The following is a 25,202-nucleotide window of genomic DNA, read 5'->3' as shown; positions in this document are numbered from 1 at the left end:
CAAAAAAAAAATAGTTGATTGGAAACCAGGCATGGGTGGCTCATGCCTGTAATCCTCATTAATCAGAAGGCTGAAATCTGAGGATCAAGGTTCAAAGCCTGCCCTGGCACAAAATTACCTGAGACTCTTTATCTCCAATTAACCTCTACAAAATGGGAAATGGGGATTGGCTCAAGGGTAGGGTGGTAGCCTTGAGCTGAAGAGCTGAGCGACAGCACCCAGGCCAAGTTCAAGCCCCATGACCCCCACACACAAAAATAGTTTATTGGAAATGAGTCTTTCGGAGGGCCAGGAGTTTGGCCTAGTAGTAGAGTGCTTGCCTAGCATGCACAAAGACCTGAGTTTGATTCCTCGGTACCATATACATAGAAAAAGCCAGACGTGGTGCTGTTGCTCAACTGGTAGATCTCTAGCCTTGAGAATGCCCAAGGACAGTGTTCAGGCCCTGAGTTCAAGCCCCAGGACTGGCAAAGATAAAGAAAGAAAGAAAGAAAGAAAGAAAGAAAGAAAGAAAGAAAGAAAGAAAGAAAGAAAGAAAGAAAGAAAGAAAGAAAGAAAGGGAGAGAGAGACATTAAGAAAGAAAGAAAAGAAAGAAAGAAAGAAAGAAAGAAAGACAGACAGACAGACAGACATTAAGAAAGAAAGATAGAAAAGTCTCTTGGAGTTTTGTGCCTGGGCAGGCTTTCTTCTTCAGATCTCAGCCTCCTCAGTTGCTAGAATTACAGTTGTGAGCCACTGATGTTCAGCTATTCCTTTCTTTCTTTCTTTCTTTCTTTCTTTCTTTCTTTCTTTCTTTCTTTCTTTCCTCTCTCTCCTTACCTTCCTTCCTTCCTTCTTTCCTTCCTTCCTTTTTGCCCATCTTGGGGATTGAACTCAGGGCCTGGGTACTGTCATTGAGCTTTCTCAAGGATAGTGCTCTCCCACTCGAGTCACAGCACCACTTCAGGCTTTTTATGTATATGTGGTGTATAGGAATTGAATTCAGGGCTTTGTGCATGGTAGGCAAGCACTCTACCATTAAGCCACACTCCCAGCCCCACCTTTTCTTTTCTCTTCTCTTCTCTTCTATTCTTTTCTTTTCTTTTGTACTGGTCCTAGGGCTTGACTCAGGGCCTGGGGACTCAAGGATAGCATTCTACCACCTGAGTCACAGCTCCACTTCTGGTATTTTGGTACTTAAGTAGACATAAGAATCTCAGGAGTCTGTCAGGAATGGCTACCACTGTAATCCTACCTACTCAGGAGACTGAGATCTGAGGACTACAGTTCAAACCAGACTAGCCAGGAAACTCTGTAAGACTCATCTCAAATTAACCAGCAGAAAATCGGATGTGGAGCTGTAGCTGAAAGTGGCAGAGCACTAGCCTTGAGTGGAAAAATCTCAGGGACAGCACCCAGGCCCTGAGGATCAAGCCCCACAACTGATAAAGAGAGGAGAGGGAGAGGGAGAGGGAGAGGGAGAGGGAGAGGGCGAGGAGAGAGAGAGAGAGAGAGAGAGAGAGAGAGAGAGAGAGAGAGAGAGAGAGAGAGAAGGAGGGAGGGAGAGACTGACTGAGAGACTGTCACGAGAGACTCACAGACTTTCCTGCCCTCGTTTATTTCAAACCTTGATCCTGATATCTCAGCCTCTTAAGTAGCTAGGATTATACAAGTGAGCTTGTAGCATTCAGCAAGGATAATTTATTTTAAATACAGATTGTGTAGCAGATGTAAACATGGGCGCTATTTAGTCCATAGTACCCTCTTGGGAAATTATTAATACTCTAAAAATAGTTTGAGTCAGAATATTTCCTCCATATATTTCATCTACACTATTTTTTGTGTCAGTGGTAGGACTTGAACTCTAGGCCTGGGCATTGTCCCTGAGCTCTTCAACTTAAGGCTATGGCCCTAACCCTTGAGCCACAATGACACTTCCGCTTTTCTAGTGGTTAATGAAGATAAGAGTCTCATGGACTTTAGTACCTGGGCTGGCTTTCAACCCCAATCTTCAGATCTCAGCCTTCTGACTAGCTGGGATTTACAGGTGCGAACTACCATGCCTGGCTTCATCTAGACTATTTTAGCTCCTTTCTGTACCCCATGCTTTGCTAACTACCTAACATAAGCTAAACGTTACTAGAAATAGGCTACTCCACCAGACAGCTGAAAAAAAAAAGAAATAGGCGGCTAGTTGGGCTACGTGGTGCACACCTTTAATTTCAGCACTGAGAAGGCTGAGACAGGATTGCAGCAAGATGATCATAAGTTCCAGGCAGAGACTGATGAAAAAGTGGAAAAAAAAACATAAGGAAAGAAAGAAAGAAAGAGAGGGGGGGGAAGGAAGGAAGGAAGGAAGGAAGGAAGGAAGGAAGGAAGGAAGGAAGGAAGGGAGGGAAGGGGGAAGGTAAAAAGGAAGGAAAGAGAGAGAGAAGCAAGGAAGGAGGAAAAGAGAAAGAGAGAAAAGAAAAGGAAGGGCCATAAAGAAAAAAAAAGGATTCAACTCTCATTGGGGTTGGAGAGTGTTGTTCACTGGTATAAAGCTTGGTGAGCAAACACAAAACCCAGGTTTGTAGTCCCAGGTCAGAGAAGAGGAAAAACAATGGCAAACCAAAACAAAAGAACTCTTGCTGAATCAGGAAGTATTCAAGAGATATGGTTAAATTGAGATAGACCTAGTTTATGTTCAGTAGCACCTGTGGCTAAATAAATCTCTTTGGGGTTCTTCTCGCCATGAATTTAGACAATCTGATTCTAGGATGCTACCTTCAAAGCTAACAAAATACTTTTTGCACAACACTTGAGCTGCTGCCTCAAACCAAACCTGGATGCAAGAACCAAGAACTTGCTGGATGCACTGGCTCACAACTGTAATCCTAGCTACTCAGGAGGCTGAGATCTGAGGATGCTGGTTCAAAGGTAGCCCAAGCACTAAAGTCTGTAAGACTCTTATCTCCAATTAACCACCAGAAAACCAGAAGTGGGGCTGTGGCACAAGGGGTAGGGTGGTAGCCTTGAGCTGAAGAGCTCAAAGACAGCGTGCAGGCCCAGATTTCAAGCCCTACAACCCTCCCCCCCTACCCAGAACCAAGAGCTGGCATCACCCAGAGTCCACTGAAGAGTTTGTGTAGTTGCTGCTGTGCCTGCTTGTTCACATCTCTGTGGCTGATTTGAGCTAGAGACCCACTTCCCTTGTCACCTATGAGCAAGGTAAGGATGTCCACTTACCTAAAACTGTAAAGTGCCTCCAAGGATATCTCATGTATTCCTTGCCCAAAGACTTGAGTCACTTCACAATATAATGCATCATAATCTTATTTTTCCCAGACCTGATTCAGCAGACATTGAAAATGCATCCAGTATTATGCCTTTACAGTACCATCCACCATCCATTTCTGCACAGATTTTTTTGGTCAGTCATGGGGTATATGTGTATATACACATACACATGTGCGTATATATGCATGTATATGTATATGCACACACACACACACACACACACACACACACACCCCTGGCACAAAATATTTTCATAGCTTACAGTTTGGCCACATTTTCCCCTTGAATCCAGGTCTGATTAATAGCCAAAGCCCAAGTTTCTCCCAGTATTTCTTCCTTTGTGTGTGTGTGTGTGGTGGGGGATCATGGGCTTGAACTCTGGGCCTGGGCCCCGTCCCCAAGCTCTTCAGCTCAAGTCTACCACCCTATCACTTGAGCCATAGCCCCACTTCCCATTTTCCTTTTTAATGATTAATTGGAGATGAGAGTATTTATTTGTTTATTTGAAATAGGGAAGGGGGGCCAGGAGTTTGGCCTAGTGGTAGATTGCTTACCTAGCATACATGAAGACCCGGGTTCGATTCCTCTATACCTCATACATAGAAAAAAGGCCAGAAGTGATGCTGTGCCTCAAGTGGTAGAGCTCTAGCCTTGAGAATGCCCAAAGACAGTGCTCAGGCCCTGAATTCAAGCCCCAGGACTGAAATAGGGAAGGGAAGGAGGATGCAGGGATGGAGTGGAGAGGGTGGAGGGGGAAACGGGGACAAAAACATGAAGGGGTATCAATGTGTGAGAAGTAATGCACCTATTACCTGATGAATGTAATTGTAACCCCTCTATACATTAACCTGACAATAAAAAACAAAACAAAAATCAACAAAAAAGTCTCTTGTGCTATAGTACCCAGCTGGCTTTGAACCACGATTCTCAGATCTCAGCCTCCTGAGTAGCTAGGATTACAGGCATAAGCAGCTGCTCTGGGCTTTATCCCAGTATTTCTAAAGAGAATTATCTGAAAGGTTGAAACTGCAGAGAAAGTGCTAGAAACTGATGATATATGGTGCTGTTTTCCCAGGTCCTCTTTTGGGATTCTCACCTAGACCTCAACTTGACCTTTAACCTCTTTGGATGGGTCTCAGTAGCTCACCATCATTGTTACAGGTGTGGTATGCCAAAGGAATAGACAAAACCCTATTGTTAGAAAGTATTTTTGTTTTGTGCCAGTCCTGGGCTTGAACTCAGAGCGTTGGCACAGTCTCTGAGCTTCATTTGTTTGTTTGTTTGCCAGTCCTGGGCTTGGGCTCAGGGCCTGAGCATTATCCTTGGGTTTCCTCAAGGCTAGAGCTCTATCAATTGAGCCACAGCACCACTTCTGGCTTTCTTTCTTTTTTTTTTTTCTATGTATGTGGTACCAAGGAATCGAACCAGGAATCGTGCAAGCTATGCACTCTACCACTAGGCCAAACTCCTGGCCCTCTGAGCTTCTTTTATTCAAGGCTAACACTCTACCACTTGAGCACCAGCTCCATTTCTGACTTTTGCTCTTTATGTGGTACTGAGGAATCGAACCCAGGGCCTGATGCATACTAGTCAAATACTCTACCACTAAGTCACATTCTCGGCCATTGTATTGCTTGTTTTGTGACAGGGTCTCACTATGTAACCTAATCTGGCCTGGAACCCTCAAATCCTTTTTCCTCTGTCTCTTTGAGTGCTGGGATGATATGTGTGTGCTACAATGTTAGCATCCTTTATCTTACACAACAGAGATTTACTTCATTTTATTTGTACTTAAGGTATATCCTCTAGGATTTCCCCCCACCCTTAGTCATGGAGCATGAACACAGGGCCTGGGGCACTGTCCCTGAGCTCTTTTGTTCAAGGTTAGCCCTCTACCTTTTTGAGCTGCAGGGTCACTTCTGGTTTTCTGGTGATTCCTTGGAGATAACAAGTGTCAGGGACTTTCCTTGTCTGGGCTGGTTTCCATCCTCAGATCCAAGCCTCCTGAGTAGCTAGGCTTACAGATGTGAGCCACCGGCAGCTGGTTTAGGATGCTTAAATTATCTTTGTTTATACCACCTAACGCAAGGTAAATACTTTGTAAGTAGTTGCTATACTGTTGTTTTGGAAAAAATAATAATAAAAAAGTCTAGTAAGGACTGTGGCTCATACCTGTAATTCCAGCTACTTGGAAGACTGTGATCTGAAGACTGAGGTTGGAGGACAGCCCAGGCAGAAAAGTCCTCAAGACTCTTATCTTTAACCAGCAAAAGAGCTAGAGCACCAGCTGTGAGTGAAAAAAAATGAGAGAGAGAGAGAGAGAGAGAGAGAGAGAGAGAGAGAGAGAGAGAGAGAGAGTCCTCGAGTTCAAGCCTTAGTATCAGTAAAGAGAAAGTTTGCATATGTTCAGTACTAACACTGTTTAATAATATTTTCTGATGAACACCAGTGCCTTTATGCCTGCAATCATAGCAACTCAGAAGGCTAAGAGAATTGCAGTTCAAAGCCAGCCAGGCAGGATGTTCATTTCCTCTTATCTCCAAATAATAACCAAAGCAGGAAGTAGAGGTGTGGCTCAAATAGTAGAATGCTAACCATAAGGAGAAAAAGAATGGGGCTCGGAGTTTGGCCTAGTGGTAGAGAGCTTGCCTAGCATGCATAAAGACATAGGTTCGATTCCTCAGTACCACATACACAGAAAAAGCCAGAAGTGGTGCTGTGGCTCAAGTGGTAGAGCTCTAGCCTTGAGGAAAGCCGAACAACAGTGCTCAGGCCCTGAGTTCAGTCCCCACAACTTTCAAAGAAAAAAATCCAGGCCCTGAGTTCAAGCCCCAGGAGCAATGTACGCTCGTGTGTGTGTGTGTGTGTGTGTGTGTGTGTGTGTGTATGTGTGGTTTGTGTGTGTGAGTGTGTTGTATCCACAGATACAGAACCCATACATATGAACAGCTGACAGTATATCTTTTTTTGTCAGTCCTGAGGCTGGAACTCAGGGCCTCAGCACTGTCCTTGAGCTTTCTCAAGGCTAGTGTTCTACCACTTGAGCCACAGCACCATTCCAGTTTTTTTCCTGTGTGGTACCAGGGAATTAAACCCAGGGCTTTGTGTATGCTAGGCAAGCACTCTACCACTAGGCCATGCTCCTAGTCTACCATTTATCTTGAATTTTGAACCATGTGAATATATTACTTGCTTCCCCACAAAATGAATAAAATTAAATAACAACTGAAAAGAAGGCAAAACAATATGGGCTGTCTAAGAGTGGAGGTAGCAGGTGACCCTGTTTATCTGTCAGAAATATTTTTTTACCAGTCCTGGGCTTGAGCTCAGGGCCTGAGCACTGTCCTTGGACTTTCTCAAGGCCAGAGCTCTACCACTTGAGCCTCAGCACCACTTCCGGCTTTTTTCTATGTATGTGGTACCGAGGAATCGAACCCGGGTCTTCATGCATGCTAGACAAGCACTTTAACCACTAGGCCAAACTCCCGGCCCTCTGTCAGAAATATTACAGCCCTTTTACTAGCCCTTCTAGTAGCCCTCAGTATGCAAACCTCTTAAATTCCTGAGATGAAGTGGGTGGAGCCTCAGTCCTTCACTTTCTTTTGCTCAAAGCTAGCACTCTTTTCTGATAGGTTGAGAGGATCCTGGGGGAGGGGCCATCAGCTGCCAGGGAGGAGATGTGGGAACACTTGAGAAAACCCACCATAGCTTATTGCTGGGAAAGGCAGAATTTTATGGGGTATGTCTGGGTTTACAAGACCTCTAGGGTAGTCAGGACGTAGTGGAACAGAGCTGAGCATTCCAGGAAAAGCGTCAGAGCCATCTGCTTAGGATCCCAGCTTAGTGTTTTCTCCCAGACCTTTCTTGGTAAGTGAATGCTGGGGCCTAGGCCTGAGTGGGGCTAGCAGTAGATTCTCTGGTTGGATGGGAAAAGGCCACTTACTTTTATCAGGAAAATTCTTGTCTACAGGGCGATGGCCTGATGGTTCTCTTTTTTTTTTCTGTTTTCTTTTTTCTCCTTGAAGAAGACAGAGTTGGAATCAGATTTACATCTTGCATAATTCACCAGAGAAAGGGCCCCAAGGGAGAAACTAGACTTAAAAAAAATTAATCTGGGCAGGTGGCTCCTCAAGCAGCAAATTTGAATAGAGACTGAATGCTGTTAAGATATTGATATTGGGCCAGGAGTTTGGCCTAGTGCTAGAATGCTTGCCTAGCATGCACAAAGACCTGTATTCCATTCCTCGGTACCACATACATAGAAGAAAAGCCAGAAGTGGTTCTGTGGCTCAAGTGGTAGAGATCTAGCCTTGAGAAAGCCCAAGGACAGTGCTCCAACCCTGAGCTCAAGCCAGGACTGTAAAAAAAAAAAGATATTGATGTGAATTATTTGTTGAGGGGGGATATTAATGTTGTGATTATGCATGCAATGATTTCTTCTCTCCAAATGACATACATTACAGTGTTTGTGGATACAGTAATCCAATGTCTGGGAAGTGCTTCCTAATTTCTAGTAGGATCTAGGTGCTGGTGCCTCATGCTTGTAATCCTGGCTACTCAGGAGTCTGAGATCTGAGGATCAAGGTTGGAACCCAGCCCAGGCAGTAAAGTTCATGAGACTCTTCTCTCCAGTGAACCAGTAGAAAGTAGAGTTATTGCTCAAGCAGTCGATTGCCGGCCAAGCAAATGGCAAAGAAAGTCCGGAGTTGAAGCCCAAATCCTGGCACACACCAAATAATTCTAGTAGGGAAGAGGTAGGAGAAGAAAAAGCAGGTAATAGATGACACCGGGTTTGCCGTAAATGGACAATAGTTATTCTAGATGATGTAAATTCATCAGGCTTCCCCTGCTGTCTGTGTTCATATACATTTGAAAATATTAAATATCTGTGTGTGTGTGTGTGTGTGTGTGTGTGTGTGTGTGTGTGTGTGCGTGCTGATCCTGGGGCTTGAACTCAGGGTTTGGGTGCTGTCCCTGGAGTTGTTTTTGTTCAAAGCTAGTGCTGTACTCTTTTTCTTTTCTTTCCTTTTCTTTTCTTTATTTATTTGTAGGTCATGGGGCCTGAACTCTGGACCTGGGGCTGAACTCTGTCCCTGAGCTCTTCAGCCTAAGGCTTCCACTCTAACCCTTGAGACCCAGTGTCACTTCTGATTTTCTGATAGTTAATTAGAGATAAGAATCTCACAGGACTTTTTAGTGCCTGGGCTGGTTTTGAACCAGGATCCTCAGATCTCAGCCTCCTGAGTAGCTAGGATTACAGGCATGAGCCACTGTGTCTGGCTTAGTGTTCTACTCTGAGCCCCTGCTCCATTTCTGTTTGTTTGGGGGGGTGGGGTAAATAATTGAAGTTAAAAGTCTCATGGAGGGGCGGGCAGTTTGGCCTAGTGGTAGAATGCTTGCCGAGCATGCATGAAGACCCGGGTTTGATTCTTCGGTACTACAAACAGGAAAAAAAAGCCAGAAGTGGTGCCGTGGGAAGCCTTGAGAAAACCTAAGGACAGTGCTCAGGCTCTGAGCCCAAGCCCAAGACTGGCAAAAAATAAACAACAACAAAAAAGTCTCATGGACTTCTTGCCAGGGCTGGCTTCTAACCTCGATCCTCAGATCACAGCCTCCTGAGTAGTTAGGATTACAGGTGTGAGGCACCCAGTGATGGCTAAATATCTTTTTCTAATGTTGAACAACAAAAGCTGTATGTAGTGATTTAACTTGCACCTAGTAAAACCTGTCCTACCAAATCTGCTTGTGTGCTTTTTCTCCTTAGGTTTGATTGAGCTTCCTTACATTTCCCACACTAGATCAACACTCAGAAGTGGACAACACATCTTTCTGCTTACAGTTGGGCAGATAAACACAGTAAAAGGTAGGGTTAAAAGTCTGGTATGGATCTGGGATTGTAGCTTAATGATAGAGTACTTGTTTACTATGCGTGAAGCCCTAGGTTTGATTCCTCAGTACCATATAAGCAGAAAAGGCCAGAATTGGTGCTGTAGATCAAGTGGTGAGTGCTAGCCATGAGCAAAAGAAGCTCAGGGACAACGCCCAGGCCCTGAGTTCAAGCCTCAGGACTGGCAAAAAAAAGGTCTGGTATGATGATCTGCATTTGGAGTTCCAGCTACTCCAGAGGCTGAGGCAGTAGGGTTGCTTGAACCCAAGAGCTTGAGACCTGCATGGGTAAGACAGTGAGACCTCATCTCAAAAAAAAAAAAAGGAAAAGAAAAGAAAAAGAAGAGAAAGGAAGTAGAAGAAAACCAACTTGGTGTTTAGTTTTAATACCTTCAGTGTCAAACCTTGAAACTAGTTAAAATTTGCCTTTTTTTTGAGAGAACTCTTAATTCTCTTGCCTTAGCCTCTCCAGTGCTACAATCACAGACGTGTGCGACCATGCCTGGCTTTACGTGTGTGTGTGTGTGTGTGTGTGTGTGTGTGTGTGTGTGTGTGTGTGTGTGGCCTGGAGCTTGAACTCAGGGCCATGGTATTGCCCTTGAGCTTTTTTTACTCAACTCTAGCATTCTACTACTAGAGCCACAGATCCACTTCTGGCCTTTTTGGTGGCTAACTGGAGATACGAATCTCATGGATTTCCATGTCAGGCTGAGCTGAGATCCTCAGATTTCAGTCTTCTGAGGACTAGGATTATGAACAGGAGCCTCTGAAACCAGTTATCTTCCTCCTCTTTTGTAACTTAAGGCATAAAAACAGAGTGCCTTCGTTGCACGAGGGGGTTTTATTGTGATATTTCCATGTGTGCATACCATGCATTCTGATCCACCTCACTCTCATCATCACTCCCTTCTTTTTTTTTTTTTTGCCAGTCCTGGGCTTGAGCTCAGGGCCTGAGCACTGTCCTTGGACTTTCTCAAGGCTAGAGCTCTACCACTTGAGCCTCAGCACCACTTCCGGCTTTTTTCTATATATGTGGTACCGAGGAATCGAACCCGGGTCTTCATGCATGCTAGGCAAGCACTTTAACCACTAGGCCAAACTCCCGGCCCCATCACTCCCTTCTTAAAACCATTTCAATAGATTTTATTGTTCCACTTCCATCTATTTGCCATCTTTCTAAGAATGACTTGATTTATGTTTCATTTGAGGTCTTACATGGGCATCCAGAAGAGTTTATTCTGAAAGCTTATGAATTGCCACTTACCTTTTGGTTTTCTGTAACTTCAAACTTGAAGGATTTTCGAACTGGAAATGACAGTTTCACACTTTTGAGTTTATTTTGAGGAGATCAGACACTTGTTCATTGTAACATGGAGGGCATATTTTTCTTTTTATGCTTTTACTAGTTTAAAAAATTAGTTCAGCTCAGATTGTACATAAGGCCGGGGCTAGGATGGGACTCAGTGGTAGAGTTCCTGCTTAGTGCATAAGGCCCTGGCTTCTATCCTCATCACTGAAAAAGGAAAGACTCAAACTTGAAAACTTCCAGGCAGAGGTCTAGGCACTCTTAGAGTTGTGTGTGTGAGTGTACCATTCCTGGGGTAGCACTCTACCACTTGAACCACAGGCTACTTTGACTTTTTCGTGGTTAATTGGATTCTCAGATTTTAGCCCCCCGAGTAGCTAGGATTACAGGGATGAGCCACTATCAATGCCTGGCACCCTTAAGTTTTTCAGTAAAAAGTACAAACACACATACACACACACACACACACTATTGCAGTAAAAACGCACACGCACACACACACACACACACACACACTATTGCACTAATGAGAATCCTCTACAAATGCAAGCTTTTATTGGGGCTTAGAGTATCTGACACGCCAGAGTATGGTACTTGGCATAGTTTTTACTTTTTTTTTTTTTTGGCCAGTCGCAGGGCTTGAACTCAGGGCCTGAGCACTGTCCTTGGGCTTTCTCAAGGCTAGAGCTCTGCCTCTTGAGCCACAGCAACACTTCCAGCTTTTCCTATGTATGTGGTACTGAGGAATGGAACCCAGGTCTTTGTGCATGCTAGGCAAGCACTCTACCACTAGGCCAAACTCCTGGCCTACATTATTTCTTCTTCTTCTTCCTTCTTTCTCCTTCTTCTCCTTCTCCTTCTCCTTCTCCTTCTTCTTCTTCTTCTTCTCCTTCTCCTCCTCCTCCTTCTCCTTCTCCTCCTCCCCTTCCCCTTCTTCTTTGTTCTTCCTTCTTCCTTCCTCTTCTTTCTTCTTCCTTCTTCTTCTTCTCCTTCTTCTTCTTCTTCTTCTTCTTCTTCTTCTTCTTCTTCTTCTTCCTCCTCCTCCTCCTCCTCCTCCTCCTCCTCCTCCTCCTCCTCCTCCTCCTCCTCCTCCTCCTCCTCTTCTTCTTCTTCTTCTTCTTCTTCTTCTTCTTCTTCTTCTTCTTCTTCTTCTTCTTCTTCTTCTTCTTTGTAATTCCTTCACTTGCTCTCTCCCAGTTTTTCCCTTCCATCCCCATCCACGAGTTGTGTAGTTCATTTTCCACGTAGTATCCAGTGAGTACCATTGCTCCATTTGTCTACCCTTTGTCCTTCTATTTCTGTGCCTGCCTTACCCTCTCAAAGACAGATGAAAGGAACAGGACAAACAGAAAAGGGGGAAAAAGCAACAAAGAAAATAAAATACCAGTAGACCACATTCCTGGCCCCTTCAGTGTATTTTAGATCTAGCTTCTACATATGAGAAAAAAACATGCGCCGATTGTCTCTGAGCTTCACTTAACTCACTTAATATAATGTGTTCTCAATCCATCCATTTCCCTGCAAATAATATAATAGTATTCTTTCTAATGTCTGTGTAAAATTCCATTGTGTATATGTACCACATTTTCTGATCCATTTTATCTATAGTAGGGCATCTGGGCTGTTTCCACATATTCTTTTTTTTTTTAACCTGGATGAGGGCTCCTGTGTCTTAGTCTAGGTTGTAGCTGGAACAGCTCTGGATTCCAAAACGCTCATTCCCACCCCCCAGAAGATCTGAGACAGCCACGTGCTAGTGGCTCATGTCTATAATTCTAGCTACTCAGGAGACTGAGATCTGAGGATCAAAGTTCAAAGCCAGCTTGGGCACCAAAGTCTGTGAGAGTCATCTCCAAGTAACCACCAGAGAACAGGAAGTGGCACTGTGGTTCAAGTGGTAGAGCACTACCCTTGAGCTGAATTGCTCAGGGACAGCACCCATGCCCAGAGATCAAGCCCCACAAGTGACAAAAAAAAAGATCTGAGAGGAACCAGTGGAAGTGGAGGGCCGCTAGGAGAGCAGGAGTAGGGCACAGGTCACACAGAATGCTTTCGGTAGCACTTATGTCCCTCAGTAGCTGGGTGCCTTGGGTAAGGTAAGCATGGTAATCACTCTTAGGGGAAGACATATTGCTCAAGCTGCCATGCCATGCTAGGATGCTTCTGTCGAATTATGATGCACTTATGAGGCCCTTCCTGGATATAGCCAGCAGATGCTGGCATTGTGTTCTTGGATTTCTAGCCTGTAAAACTGTGAGCTACATAAACCTCTCATCTTTGTATATCACCCAGCCTTGCATATTCAGTTATAATAACAGAAAACTGACAGAGACAAGCACATGGATCTCTGCTCAGTGTCTCTTCCCTGGGGACCCGAACCTGTAACCCTTAAGCAAAGTCATTTGTCTCCCTAAGTATATGGAGCAGGAAAGAAAATGGGAAGGGGTGATACACATTGGCATGTTCAGAAACTGCCGCAATGGATTGTTCTAGGCTTTTTTTTTTTCCTTTGTCAATTGTGGGGCTTGAACCCAGGGCCTGAGCGCTGTCCCTGAGATATTCAGTTCAAGGCTAGCACTCTTATCATTTGAGCCACAGCACCACTTCCAGTTTTCTGGTGGTTAATTGGAAGTAAGAGTCACATAGACTTTCCTGCCTAGGCTGGCTGCAAACCTTGATCTTTAGATCTCAGCTCCTGACTAACTAGGATTACATCCACCAGCACCCACATGTTGGATGCTTTCAACTCGACCTCATGGAGTGAGGGTTCTGAGGCTATGTGAGCTTCTAGAAAGACGCACAGTGTGTGTAGGAGCCTCTCCTATTGCCCAAGGAAGGTAATTGGGCTGGGCCAGCTGCCTGCCCGGCGTGGTAACTACCACAGGATGGCAGTCTGAAGGGAAAGGGAAGGGACTGCCTGAGTTCCTGGGGAACCATTGCTTCAGGAGACATCTGTAACTTTTTGAGACTCAGTGGGTAATGGCACCAGTGTGTGAGGGTGGGGTGAACTGCTGTCCTCTGGAGGACCCACAGGACCATGGGTCTCAGAATGAACAGCCTGTTTCTAATGTCTTCCTTGTTCTTTTCTTTTTGCCAGGCTTAGAGTTTGAACTCAGGGCCTGGGCACTGTGCTTGAGCTTTCTCAAGGCTAGTGTTCTACCACTTGAGCCACAGCACCACTTCCAGGTTTTCTGTGTATGTGGTAGTGAGGAATTGAACCCAGGGCTTTGTGCATGCTAGGCAAGCACTGTACCACTAGGCCACAATCCTGGCCTCTAGCTTCCTCATTCTTTTGCATGGGATATAAATTGAATATACTTGACTTGAAGGAGAGTGCTTCCATTTCCTCTTTTAGGAGGCCAATGAGAGCCAGAGAGGCCTGTGTGGGTCATCTTCATAAGGGGCAAGCACCGGTTTATTCAGTTATTTCTAGATGACAGAAGAAATACAGAATTTATGTTCAAGCTGGGTGTTGGTGGCTCATCCCTGTAATCTTAGCTACTCAGGAAGCTGAGATCTAAGGATCAAGGTTCAAAGCCAGCCAAGACAGGAAAGTTTGCATGAGTCTTATCTTCAGTGAACCCCCAGAAAACTGGAAATGGGTCTGTGGCTCAAAATGAACAAAAAGAGCTCAGAGACATTGCCCAGGCTCTGAGTTCAAGCCCTATGACTGACAAAAGAAAAAAATAGAATTTTTTTTAGGCTGTCCATTGAGGAAAATGTACAAATATCCAAATATCCCCCAACTATATGTGTATATATGTACACACAAACACAGACACAGACACACACACACAGACACACACACACACACACACATGTAGAAAAGCAAAAAAAAAGCAAAAGAAATTTGTGCTGTTATCATGTATTGTAAAAAGAAAATGGTGGGAAGTGGTGCTCTGGCTCAAGTGGTAGAGCACTAGCCTTGAGCTGAAGAGCTCAAGAGATATAACCCAGGCCCAGAGTTCAAGTCCCACAACCAACCAAAGGGGGAGAGAGAGAGAGAGAGAGAGAGAGAGAGAGAGAGAGAGAGAGAGAGAGAGAGAGAGAGAGAGAGAGAGAGAGACAGAGACAGAGAGACACAGAGAGAGAGACAGAGACAGAGAGAGAGAGACAGAGACAGAGAGAGAGACAGAGAGAGAGAGACAGAGAGAGAGAGGGAGGCAGAGAGAGATAGAGACAGAGAGAGAGGCAGAGACAGAGATAGAGACAGAGACAGAGACAGAGATGGGGGGGGAAATGGTGGTGTATAGGGCTGTACATTCTTCTTTGTGTATATATGTGCCTGTCCTGGGACCCAGACTCAAGGCCAGTGCATTGTCAATGAGCCATTTTGCTCGAGGCTAGCACTCTTGAGCTGCAGCTCCACTTCCAACTTTTTTGGTGGTTAATTGGAAATAAGAGTCTCATAGACTTTTCAGCCCAAGCTGGTTTCAAGCAGCAATCCTTCAGATATCAGCCTCCAGAGTAGTTAGGGTTATAGGTATGAGCTATCAGCATCCAGTTCCCATTCTTCTTTCTTTATATGTCCATAACAAGATATAGTGAGGTTATATCATATGCCCCATTAAAATTGATCAGTTCAACTGTGTTCATTTTGCACAGTGAGAAAAACGTTTATATCACAGGGTGATTCTGCCCACGAGTTTATGCAGAGAATAAGCTGAGATAGAAGTCACAAATCTTCTCTTGCCACAGTTCCTTTCAATTCAGCTGGGACTCTCCAATCTTTTCAAGAGACACTAGCCTGTCGCATTCATATTCTCCCACACATCATGGCTCTGCCTATGAGCCAACTACTCCATCAGAGAATTGCCCTGAGAACTAGGGTCCAGGCCATTGAAAATTTAGGCTGAGCCTGAGATTGCTATCCTGTATTCTTTTTATTTTATTTTATCAGTCATGGGGCTTGAACTCGGGGCCTGGGTACTGTCTCTGAGCTCTTCTGCTCAAGGCTAGTGCTCTACCACTTTGAGCCACAGCACCATTTCTGGTTTTCTGATGGTGAATTGGAGATAAGAGCCTCACAGGCTCTAGCTAGGATTACATCCACCAGCACCCGGCTGTTGGATGGTTTTAACCCAGCCTCACGGAGTGAGTGTTCTAAGGCTATGCGTTCCCACATACCTTTGAACTATGATCCTTAGATCTCAGTCTCCTGAGTAGGCAGGATTTACATGTGTGAGTCACCAGCAACCGGCTCAGGTGGCTGTTTCATTCTTTTCTGTATTCTTTTCCTCCATTCTTTTCTTTTCTTTTTGCTCATCTTGAGGGTTGAATCCAGCACAGCACTTCTCCCGTATTAAACACGTGCTGTACCTCTGAAGGACACCCTCAGCCCCACATTTCCAAAGGCAATTTTATTCATTGGTGATTTTCTTTGGTGCCTTGTATGTAGAAGCTGTGCCCTCCAAAGTGTACACTTTGACCGTATCTGTTTACAGTGCTTTGAGGGGTTCAGTGTTTTAGTAAGATTTATATATGTCACTCAGATGAGAATTCTTGTCCAGAACTGTCTGTTTGGTCAGGTCACTTCTTCAGAAGCAGGGTGGATCTTCTCCCAGTAGGTTGCTACCTTACAGTGGTGTTAGCTCTGTGTGTGTGTGTGTGTGTGTGTGTGTGTGTGTGTGTGTGCTGTTTTTCTCTTCCTTGACAACTGAATGTTGTCATAAAAAAAAAAACCATGGTATACTTAAAACATGCAATCCAGCAGAGTCTCTTGCCTGTAATCCTAGCCTTTGGAAGTCCAGAGGCTTGAGGTTTGAAACCAGCCCGTGCAGATGCTCCAAGAGCTCCCAGAGCATCTATTCCTGAAATAAGCAGCAAAAAACAAGAATGGAAATATGGCCCAGGTGGCCGAGTGCCAACTAAGCAAGCAATGCTGAGCAAGTACAAAGCCATGAGTTCAAATCCTGGTGCTGGTAAAATGATGCAATCCATACAATTGTCACATAATCCAAGTAATAGAAATGCATTGGTGCTTACAATTAAGTTCTTTTGAAGGGCAACCACCATTAGCTGTCTTTTGAGACTCCTTCTGGAACTACCCCCCTCCCAGCCTGAATTTGCCTCTTCAGAAACCACTTAGCCATATGTAGCTATTAAGCACTTGATATGCCTCTATTCTGATTTGAGATAAAATATGTAAGGTTGAAAATATATACCAAACAATAAAACCGAACTAAAAAATACATACTAAATTTCAAGGACAGTAGAAAAAAGCAGTGTAGATTGTCTTATTACTAATCGTTTATATATATTATACATTGAAGTGGTAATATTGGGTTAAAATATGCTATTAAAATTAATTATACCTATTTTGTTTGTGTCAGTACTGGGACTTGAACTCAGGGTCTGAACACTGTTCCTGAGCTTTTTTTTCCCTCTCTCTCAAGGCTATTACTCCTACCACTTGAGCCACAGCTCTACTTCCAGCTTTTTTGTAATTAATTGGAGATAAGAGTCTTATGGGGCTGGGAGTGTGGCCTAGTGGTAGAGTGCTTACCTAGCATGCATGAAGCCCTGAGTTCGATTCCTGGGTACCACATATACAGAAAAACTAGAAGTGGTACTGTGGCTTGAGAAGGCTCAAGGACAGTGCCCAGGCCCTGAGTTCAACCCCTAGGACTAGCAAAAAAAAAAGATTCTCATGTACTTTCCTTTAGTGGGCTGGCTTTAAACTATGATCCTCAGATGTAAGCCTTCTGAGTAGCTAGGTTATAGGCAGTAGCCACTGGTGCCTGGCAATTTCACCTCTTTTTACTTTTGAAAGTAATATGGCTATTGCTGGACATGGTAGCTCATGCCTGTAATCTCAGCTTCTCAAAGATGGAGGTAAGTGGTTGGTAGTCCAAGGTTGACCCTGGACAACTTTTGAGACCCTATTTGAAAAATAAAAGCAAAAAGAGCTGAGGAGTATGGCTTAAGTGGTTCAGTAATTGATGAAGCCTTAAGTTCAATTCCTAGTACAGGAAGGAAGGAGAGAAGGAAGGAAGGAAGGAAGGAAGGAAGGAAGGAAGGAAGGAAGGCAGGCAGGCAGGCAGGCAGGCAAGTAGACAAGCAGGCAAGGTAGAACATTTTGTATGTAGTCTGTGGCTCACATTGGTTGTTCTGTCGGCTTGAGCCATCTCAGGCATAGTAAAGTATTTGCTATACATGTCCCTTCCCATTTGACTTCTCCCAATGCTGGTGTGTCTCTTGCACACAGGACAAGTGGTATCCAGCGAGGCTGTCGTTGATGCATCGAGGGGTGCTGCTGGTCAGCTCCACTGGCAAAAGCTAAACCTGGACAGAGCTAGCTGGAAGCCACACATTTCAGTTCTTAGCTTAGGGAAAGGCGCCTTGCTATCTTGGAGGCAGGCTACCAGGCCCAGGCTACGCTGCAGCCTCAGGACGCAGATGCAGCTGACATAGCTGTGACATGTAGCTGTCCTAAGTCAGGACTTTGATTTAAAACCAAAGGAACTTTGTGTGTGTGTGTGTGTGTGTTCTTGTCTTGGAACTTGAACTCAGGGCCTGGGCACTGTCCCTAAAATTTTCTGTTCAAGTCTAGCATGCTACCACTTGAACCACAGCTCTACTTCCCCCGAATAACTTGCAAACTCATACTGTCTTTTTGGCTACTAACTTACTGACATTAGGGGTGTGGTTAGAATGGATTTTCTTGGTGGGGGTGCACTTGAATCCCAGGCCTGGGTGCTGTCCTTGAGCTCTTTGGCTCAAAGCTAGCACAGGGCTGGGAGCATGGCCTAGTGGTAGAGTGCCTGCCTAGCATAGATGAAGCCTTGAGTTCAATTCCTCAGTATGCAGAAAAAGCCAGAAGTGGTACTGTGGCTCAAATGGTAGAGCACTAGCCTTGAGAAAACCCAAGGACATTGCCCAGGCCCTGAGTTCAAGCCCTAGGACTGGAAAGAAAGCTAGCACTCAACCATGTTGAGCCACGAGTTACTTTCGGTTTTGTGGTTCATTGGAGATAAGAGTCTCATGAACTTTACTACTCCGGTTGGCTTTGAACCACAATCTTAATATCCTAGCCTCCTGAATAGCTAGGATAACAGGTGCCAAACAAGACCATTTTCTGCCCCCAAAATATGAGATACTTTTCCTTCTCTATATAAATTCCATTTATAATATTACTTTTTTAAAAGAAAAAGGAAATCACAAAACAAAAATAAATAGAAGAAAAGAAAGAAAAAGAAAAAAAGCCATTTAGCTCCCAGGGAAAAATACAGGAAAAGAGCATGTGAAAATCCCATTACGTTCCCAGATGAAATGGGGCCGGCTTGGAATGTGAGTGCAGGAGATTGGCAAAGAAAGATCAATGGAAACCATCTGCTTGTGCAAGAGGGCCAGGTGCTACCCTGACAGATGGGTACCCATGCTAGCCTGGCTCCAGACCATCTGGGGTTCCACCAAAAGGCAGAGAGCAGTTTCTCCTCCGTTTGTGTGGCCACCCAAACCTGGTCAAGGCATGGCCCCAGGGGCCTAGGGCTCCTGTCATTCTGCTTTCTGAATTCTACTAGGACTTTAAGTGAGTCTTTATGAGGAGGCAAAGAAGCAGACTACTGCAGGCTATGCACCTTCTCCTCCCCCTCCCCCTTCCCCCTCCCCCTCCCTCCTCTCCTCTTCCTCCTCCTCCTCCTCCTCCTCCTCCTCCTCCTCCTCCTACTTCTTCTTCCTGGGGCTTGGACTCAGGACCTGGGCAATGCCCCTAAGCTTCTTTTGTTCAAGGCTAGCACTCTACCACTTGAGCCACAGTGCCACTTCTGTCTTTTTCTGTTTATATAGTACTGAGGAATCAATCCCAGGGCTTCATGCATGCTAGGCAAGCACTCTACCACTAGGCCACATTCTGAGCCCATACCTGTTCTTTAGGAAGGGGTCCACTTTGCAATTCCTTAAAATGGTCCAGTAGAGCCAAGGTTAAAGTTTCCCATGGCATTTCCTTTGTAGGTCATAATTATGTACGAAGCTCCTTCTTTTATTATATGTACCAGTCCTTGGGTTTGAATTTAGGGGCTGAGCACTGTCTCTGAGTTTTATCTGCTCAAGGCTAGTGTTCTACCACTTGAGCCACAGCTACTTCTGGCTTTTGGGGTGGTCAATTGGACTTAAAATCTCATGGACTTTCCTGTTCCTTTGAACCACAGTCTTCAAGTCTCAGCTTCCTGAGTAGCTAGGATTTCCAATCGCGAACCACCAGTGCCTAGCAACAGTTCCTTCTTATGAATGGGCAATACAGGTATCTTGAGAAGGCCTGAAACCATAGGAAGTCCTGTACTTTATGTAAAATGAGGATTTCCTTCCTATATATACCTGCATATAATAAATTTTAATTAGTTAATTTTTTGGTGGTAGTAGGGGTTGTTTTGCTTTCTTATTTATATCTTTTTTATGGTGCTGGTACTGGAGCTTGAACTCAGGGTCTCTCACTCTCACTTAGTATTTTTGCTGAAGGCAAGCACTTTATCACTTGAACCACACCTCCACTTCTGGCATTTTGTTGGTTAATTGGAGACAAAAGTCTCCTGGACTTAAAGCTTAGCACACTTTATGTAGTACTCAACATTTGCTAAGAGGGTGGAGCTTGGGGCCGGGAGTTTGGCCTAGTGGTTAAAGTTCTTGCCTAGCATGCATGAAGACCCGGATTTGATTCCTGGGTACCACATATAGAAAAAAAGCCGGAAGTGGTGCTGAGGCTCAAGTGGTAGAGCTCTAGCCTTGAGAAAGTCCAAGGACAGTGCTCAGGCCCTGAGCTCAAGCCCAGGACTGGCAAAAAAAAAAGAGGGTAGAGCTTAAGAGTGTGCACACATGCACACGCGTGCATACACACCCAAGAGAGCATGTGAGAAGACTTTGTATTAGCTTTCATTGTGGTGATCATTCACAATATATACATATGATCAGAACATGCTCTATGCTGGAGCTATATACAATGCTTATGTGTTACACATGCCTCAATAAAGCTAGAAAAAAAATTCCATGACCTTGGACCTATGAAATGTTCTAACAGGTGAGCACAGAGGTGGATTGGCATCAGTTTGGTGTTGCCAGTGAAAAATCATTTCTCAAGTAAAACGGTTGCCTATATTGAGGCCTCTTTTCCTTTCCTTTTTTTTTCTTTTTTGCTTTTTTGGTCAGTCATGGGACAGGGGCTGTGCATTGTCCTTGAGCTTTTTCACTCAAGACTAGCCCTCTACCACTTTGAACCACACCTCCACTTCCCATTTTCTTATGGTTAATTGAAAATAAGAGTCCCACAGACTTTTCTGCCCGGGCTGGCTTTGAATAGAGATCCTCAGATCTCAGCTTCTTGAGTAGCTAGGATTATAGGCGGGAGCCATCAGTGCCTGGCTACTTTCCTTTCCTCCCCCACCCTTTTCAAGAAAATAATTTAAATTCAGCCTCACCTGTGATGACTCAAACAGATGCCCACAAGTCTCAACTCTCCTTCTATCCATGCCTTTTGCTTTGAATCCCTGCAGGGATCTACCTGATGGCTCAGCCACGTGACCGGGTTTGACCAATAGGCTGTTAGTGGGCGTGGTGGATAACTAAGTGGCCCTTCTATTGGCGCGTGCTGTCCTGGGTTTCTACCATCTCTATTTTAGTCTGCCTTGACTGGCTTGTGAGATGATGAGGGACGTGGGAGGCCTAGCTGTGTGCTATCCCTAGATCAGCCAGGTGACTCTTAAATGTGTGAGTTCACCTGAGATGAGAAGAGCAAGCCACTTAGCCCACTCTCCAGATTGATAGACACACTTTGGTGTTTCTCCACGTTAAGATGTTTGTTGGGCAGCATTATTACACCAGAAGCTAACGGACACATCGAGAAGATTAGAGGGCCAAGTTCACTGGGGTACACACAGGAAAGAGACTGGCTTTTCGCATGCTTCCCAGCCAGTGTTGCCCCACTGGTAATGTCCATAGAGGCATTGGTGCAGATTTCTTTTTCAGCAACCTCATAGAATCCTGGGAGATTGCAATGACCTAGAGCAGTCAGATATTCTGCCATATTGGAACTATATATGATTTCATAACATGATCATCCATAAAACCTTAAAAGCCCCTTTAGAAAAATGTTCAGAAATCACATATGGACAAAAAGCTCCATATGTGTAACTAGAGCTAGCTAATGTTTGTTTTAGAAACTTCCTGATTTCTTGGCTTGAGAAAGCTCTTCCCTTACAGACTCAGCAGGGTAATAAACGCTGGTATCAGTGTTAATGTCCTGTGCCCAGAGCTAAAAATCTCTCGCATCCACGGAGAAGTCATTTCAGTCATTCTCAAGTGGGGTTGTAATTCTTAAATACTTAAAATATTATGGATATTGTCTCTCCTGATGAATAGAACATTTTTTCATCTCGCTGTTCACAAACTTAGATTCTCTCAAGTGATTGAAAAGCACTTTGCACGCCTAAAGTTCTATAAAAAAAATTCTAAGTAATAGCAACAATAAAACCTTATTAGCCATTTCGGGCTCTGAATCAAGATTTTTCAATCCTTGGCATCTAATTAAACATTTTACATTCTAGAGAAACACATAGCATTCTACCTCTCTCCAAATGCTTCCTTTCCCGATGGAAATTAGAAAATCGGCCGAGCTTTTGGAAGCAGCACCCAGATGTCACAGGAAATAAAAATGTCTTTGGTGGTGCCTCCGTCTGAGTTGAGGGATGTTGAGGGCGAAGAATGTCATAGTGTGGTGGTGACTGCCTGTAATCCCAGCTACTACAGAGATGAAGGAAGGAGAGTCACAATTGGAGATGAGCCCTTAGATTAGTGGCTCAAACAAGAACCTCAGTGTTTAATCCTTAGTGCTACCACAAAAGCCAGTTTTAAAGTCATTGTTTAGGAGTAATTCACCACATTCCAGTCACTTAGGGATATTCTCTTGTTAAAGTTATGTCTGCTTGCAATTCAGAAGCAGGGATTGTATTAGCCCTGGCTAAGAGCTACGGATCATGGCCCAAAGCCCATCTGGGGAGAAAAGTCAGCCAGACTCTATGTCCAATGAACTAGCAAAATGCTGGACTGGAGGCTTGGCTCAAGTGGTAGAGTGCCAGCCATATGTGAAAAAGCCAAATGAGAATGCAAGGCCCTGGGTTCAAACCCTAGTCCTGGTACACACACACACACACACACACACACACACACACACGCGCACACACACACACACACACACACACACACACACACACACACAAATAAAAGAAAAGAAAAGAAACAAGATTGATTAAAATGGTTGGTAGCCTTTACCTAACCCAATATATCCGAAACAGCACCATTTCAACAGGCAGGCCGTGTGGAAATGGGCATTTGAAATTCCATTTGTTCACCCTGTTGGGGAAATCTGGTATGCTTGAAACATTAACATCTGAAAGAAGGTAGTCCATTGAGCTCCTTTATCCTAATACTCATCCTTCCCCACTTCTTTTGGGGGTGGTGGGGTAGGGAGGAGACGATCTTGCCATGAAGTCTAGACTGGCCTCAAATTAGTGTTTTTACCTTAGCCTCCCAATTTAGGATTACAGGAGTGCACTACCACTCCAGGCTGCACCCTTCTTTTTTCCTATAGAGGCTCAGATCTCAGCCTCTTGAATAACTAGGACTATACTATAGCTGTGAGCTATCAGTGCCCAGCTGATGTCACGTGTGTGTGTGTGTGTGTGTGTGTGTGTGTGTGTGTGTGAACTCAGGGTTAAGTGCTGTCCCTTAGCTTTTTCACTCAAGAGTTACAAACTGGCTGGGCACTGGTGGTTCACATCTGTAATCCTAGCTACTCAGGAGGCTGAGATCTGAGGATCGCCGCTCAAAGCCAATCTGGGAACTAACAACTCCATGTGCTTCTTATCTCCATCTAACCACCAGAAAGCTGGAAATGGCACTGTGACTCAAAGTGGTAGAGTACTAGCCTTGAGCTGAAGAGCTTATGGACAGTGCCCAGGCCTAGAGTTCAAGCCCCATGACCAATAAAAAAAAAGTGTCACAGACTTTCCTGCCTGGGCTGGCTTTGAACTGCGATTGTCAGACATCAGCCTTCTGAGTAGCTAGGATTATACGTGTGAGTCACTGATGCCTGGCCTGTACTATATATTATAAAAGAATGATGTTGGTTTATAGGCATTCCAAATGTTGCGATAGGATGGCACAGTGTCCCATGCTAGCTTGGAAAAAGGGAGGTTGGCTATGGAAAGGCCACCTCTTCCATTTCTGTTGCTGTCTTTCCCATTCAAGTTCCTCCATTTTGTGTGGTTAGCAGGTGACTAATTCCGCTTTCCCAGGGCCCCTGCAAAGCTAGATGGAACCATATCTTTCCCAGACAGGCAGAGGCCAGGCTGGTCTTTCACATAAAGCTTTGTACTGAGCCTTGACTGAGGGCTATGGGGAAATGAATACGAAATGGAAGCTGGATAATGAAAGTTCCAAGCAAAGAAGCAAATAACAAGCAATTATTGAAGTAAGACTATAGTTTTAAGTCCTGAAACTTCTGATTCAGAAAATTTCTCTAATAATAGTTAATAAGAACATAATCCTTAACTGTAAGAAGCAGGGAAAGTTGTCTAGAAGATGAAGTGTGGGCTACAGCTGAGTTAACAAACAAAAAACACAGATTTGGGACGACTTTAGCCAAGAAGAATGGAACAATACGAAGTGCACTGAGGCTTGGCAAGGGGGAGAAGGCGCCGGGAAGGGAATGAGAAAACAAAATAAAACAAAACAAAACTGCTTTCCCTTGATTAGCTCTTAATGAGTTTTCGACAGAATGGCCAGACTACTCTTCTGCCGCCATCTTGTGGCCACAGAGAGAACTGCAGCTTACTTGGGTGGGTCTTTTTCATTGCCCCCCCCTCCCTTTTTCTATTTGCCAAATGTTTTGTGTGCTTCAGGTCCCTAAAGTAAGAACCAACTGATTGAATTTGCCCTGCTTTTTCACTTCTGTGCATTCCAACTCCCAGCTCTATTACATAGGAGAACCACAGCCTCTTCTACTTTCTCTGTTGAAAGCATGGTGGGCTGTGCACACAAGTGTGTGATGTGGAATGATGTGTGGTATGTTACAGCACGTATGTGGAAGGTTGCGGAATCACACCAGAGGAAGACCCAGGCTTGGGGAAGCAAATATTGTGGACAATTTTAGATTCCCTAAATAAAAGAATTCCAGAGATAAATTTAAATATGATAAGAATCAGAAGTAGTTCTGAACTTTAAAGACATGACAAATTCTTTCACAAAGTCTAGAAGATGGAACATAATCTTTTTCCTAATTGACTTTTTAATACTCTTTACCTCATAATTTTGGACGACATAGTGGTTTATTGATTTTTGGTTGGATCAATAATTGTGAATATATGTATATTATGTATATATATATATATAGAGAGAGAGAGAACTCATCTGAAATCAGTGCATACAAGAACAATTCAAATGTCTTCTTAAATTGCCAGTTTATTGTACTGAGCTACATAATTATGTGATTGAATTACTTTATGGGATAAAAATTGACTCATTGATAAATATGTTCCTTTAGGGTATTTTGTTATGTCAGAGCCAATTTTGCTAGTGATTTCACTGGAATTTGCCAGATTCTGTTAGGACCAGAGATCTCAAGCATTCCATGATGTGTTTCAGTACACCAGGGTGGACAAAATCTATCACCTCACAAATGTAAACCTACTTACTGTTCTCTGTGCTGCTATAGGCTGGCACCCAGGATTTCTGATTCATTCTGTTCAACATATATTCCATCAG

The 25,202-nt window shown here is 44.2% G+C and overlaps 1 long non-coding RNA gene across 2 annotated transcripts in view; it reads left to right on the top strand.

The window, feature by feature from the left end:
* Positions 1–25,202, top strand: part of LOC150040587 (uncharacterized) — a 91,117-nt gene that overhangs the window by 969 nt on the left and 64,946 nt on the right. For both annotated transcript variants that reach the window (XR_016533789.1, XR_016533788.1), the window contains exons 2-3: positions 3,066–3,190; positions 9,024–9,122. This is a non-coding gene — a long non-coding RNA (uncharacterized LOC150040587). The remainder of the gene's footprint in view (positions 1–3,065; positions 3,191–9,023; positions 9,123–25,202) is intronic.

The sequence above is a fragment of the Megascapheus bottae genome, chromosome X (assembly GCF_031878675.1).
Source record: "Megascapheus bottae isolate mThoBot1 chromosome X, mThoBot2.hap1, whole genome shotgun sequence".
Classification (NCBI taxonomy): domain Eukaryota; kingdom Metazoa; phylum Chordata; class Mammalia; order Rodentia; family Geomyidae; genus Megascapheus; species Megascapheus bottae.
This window is presented reverse-complemented; position numbering and strand designations above follow the sequence as displayed.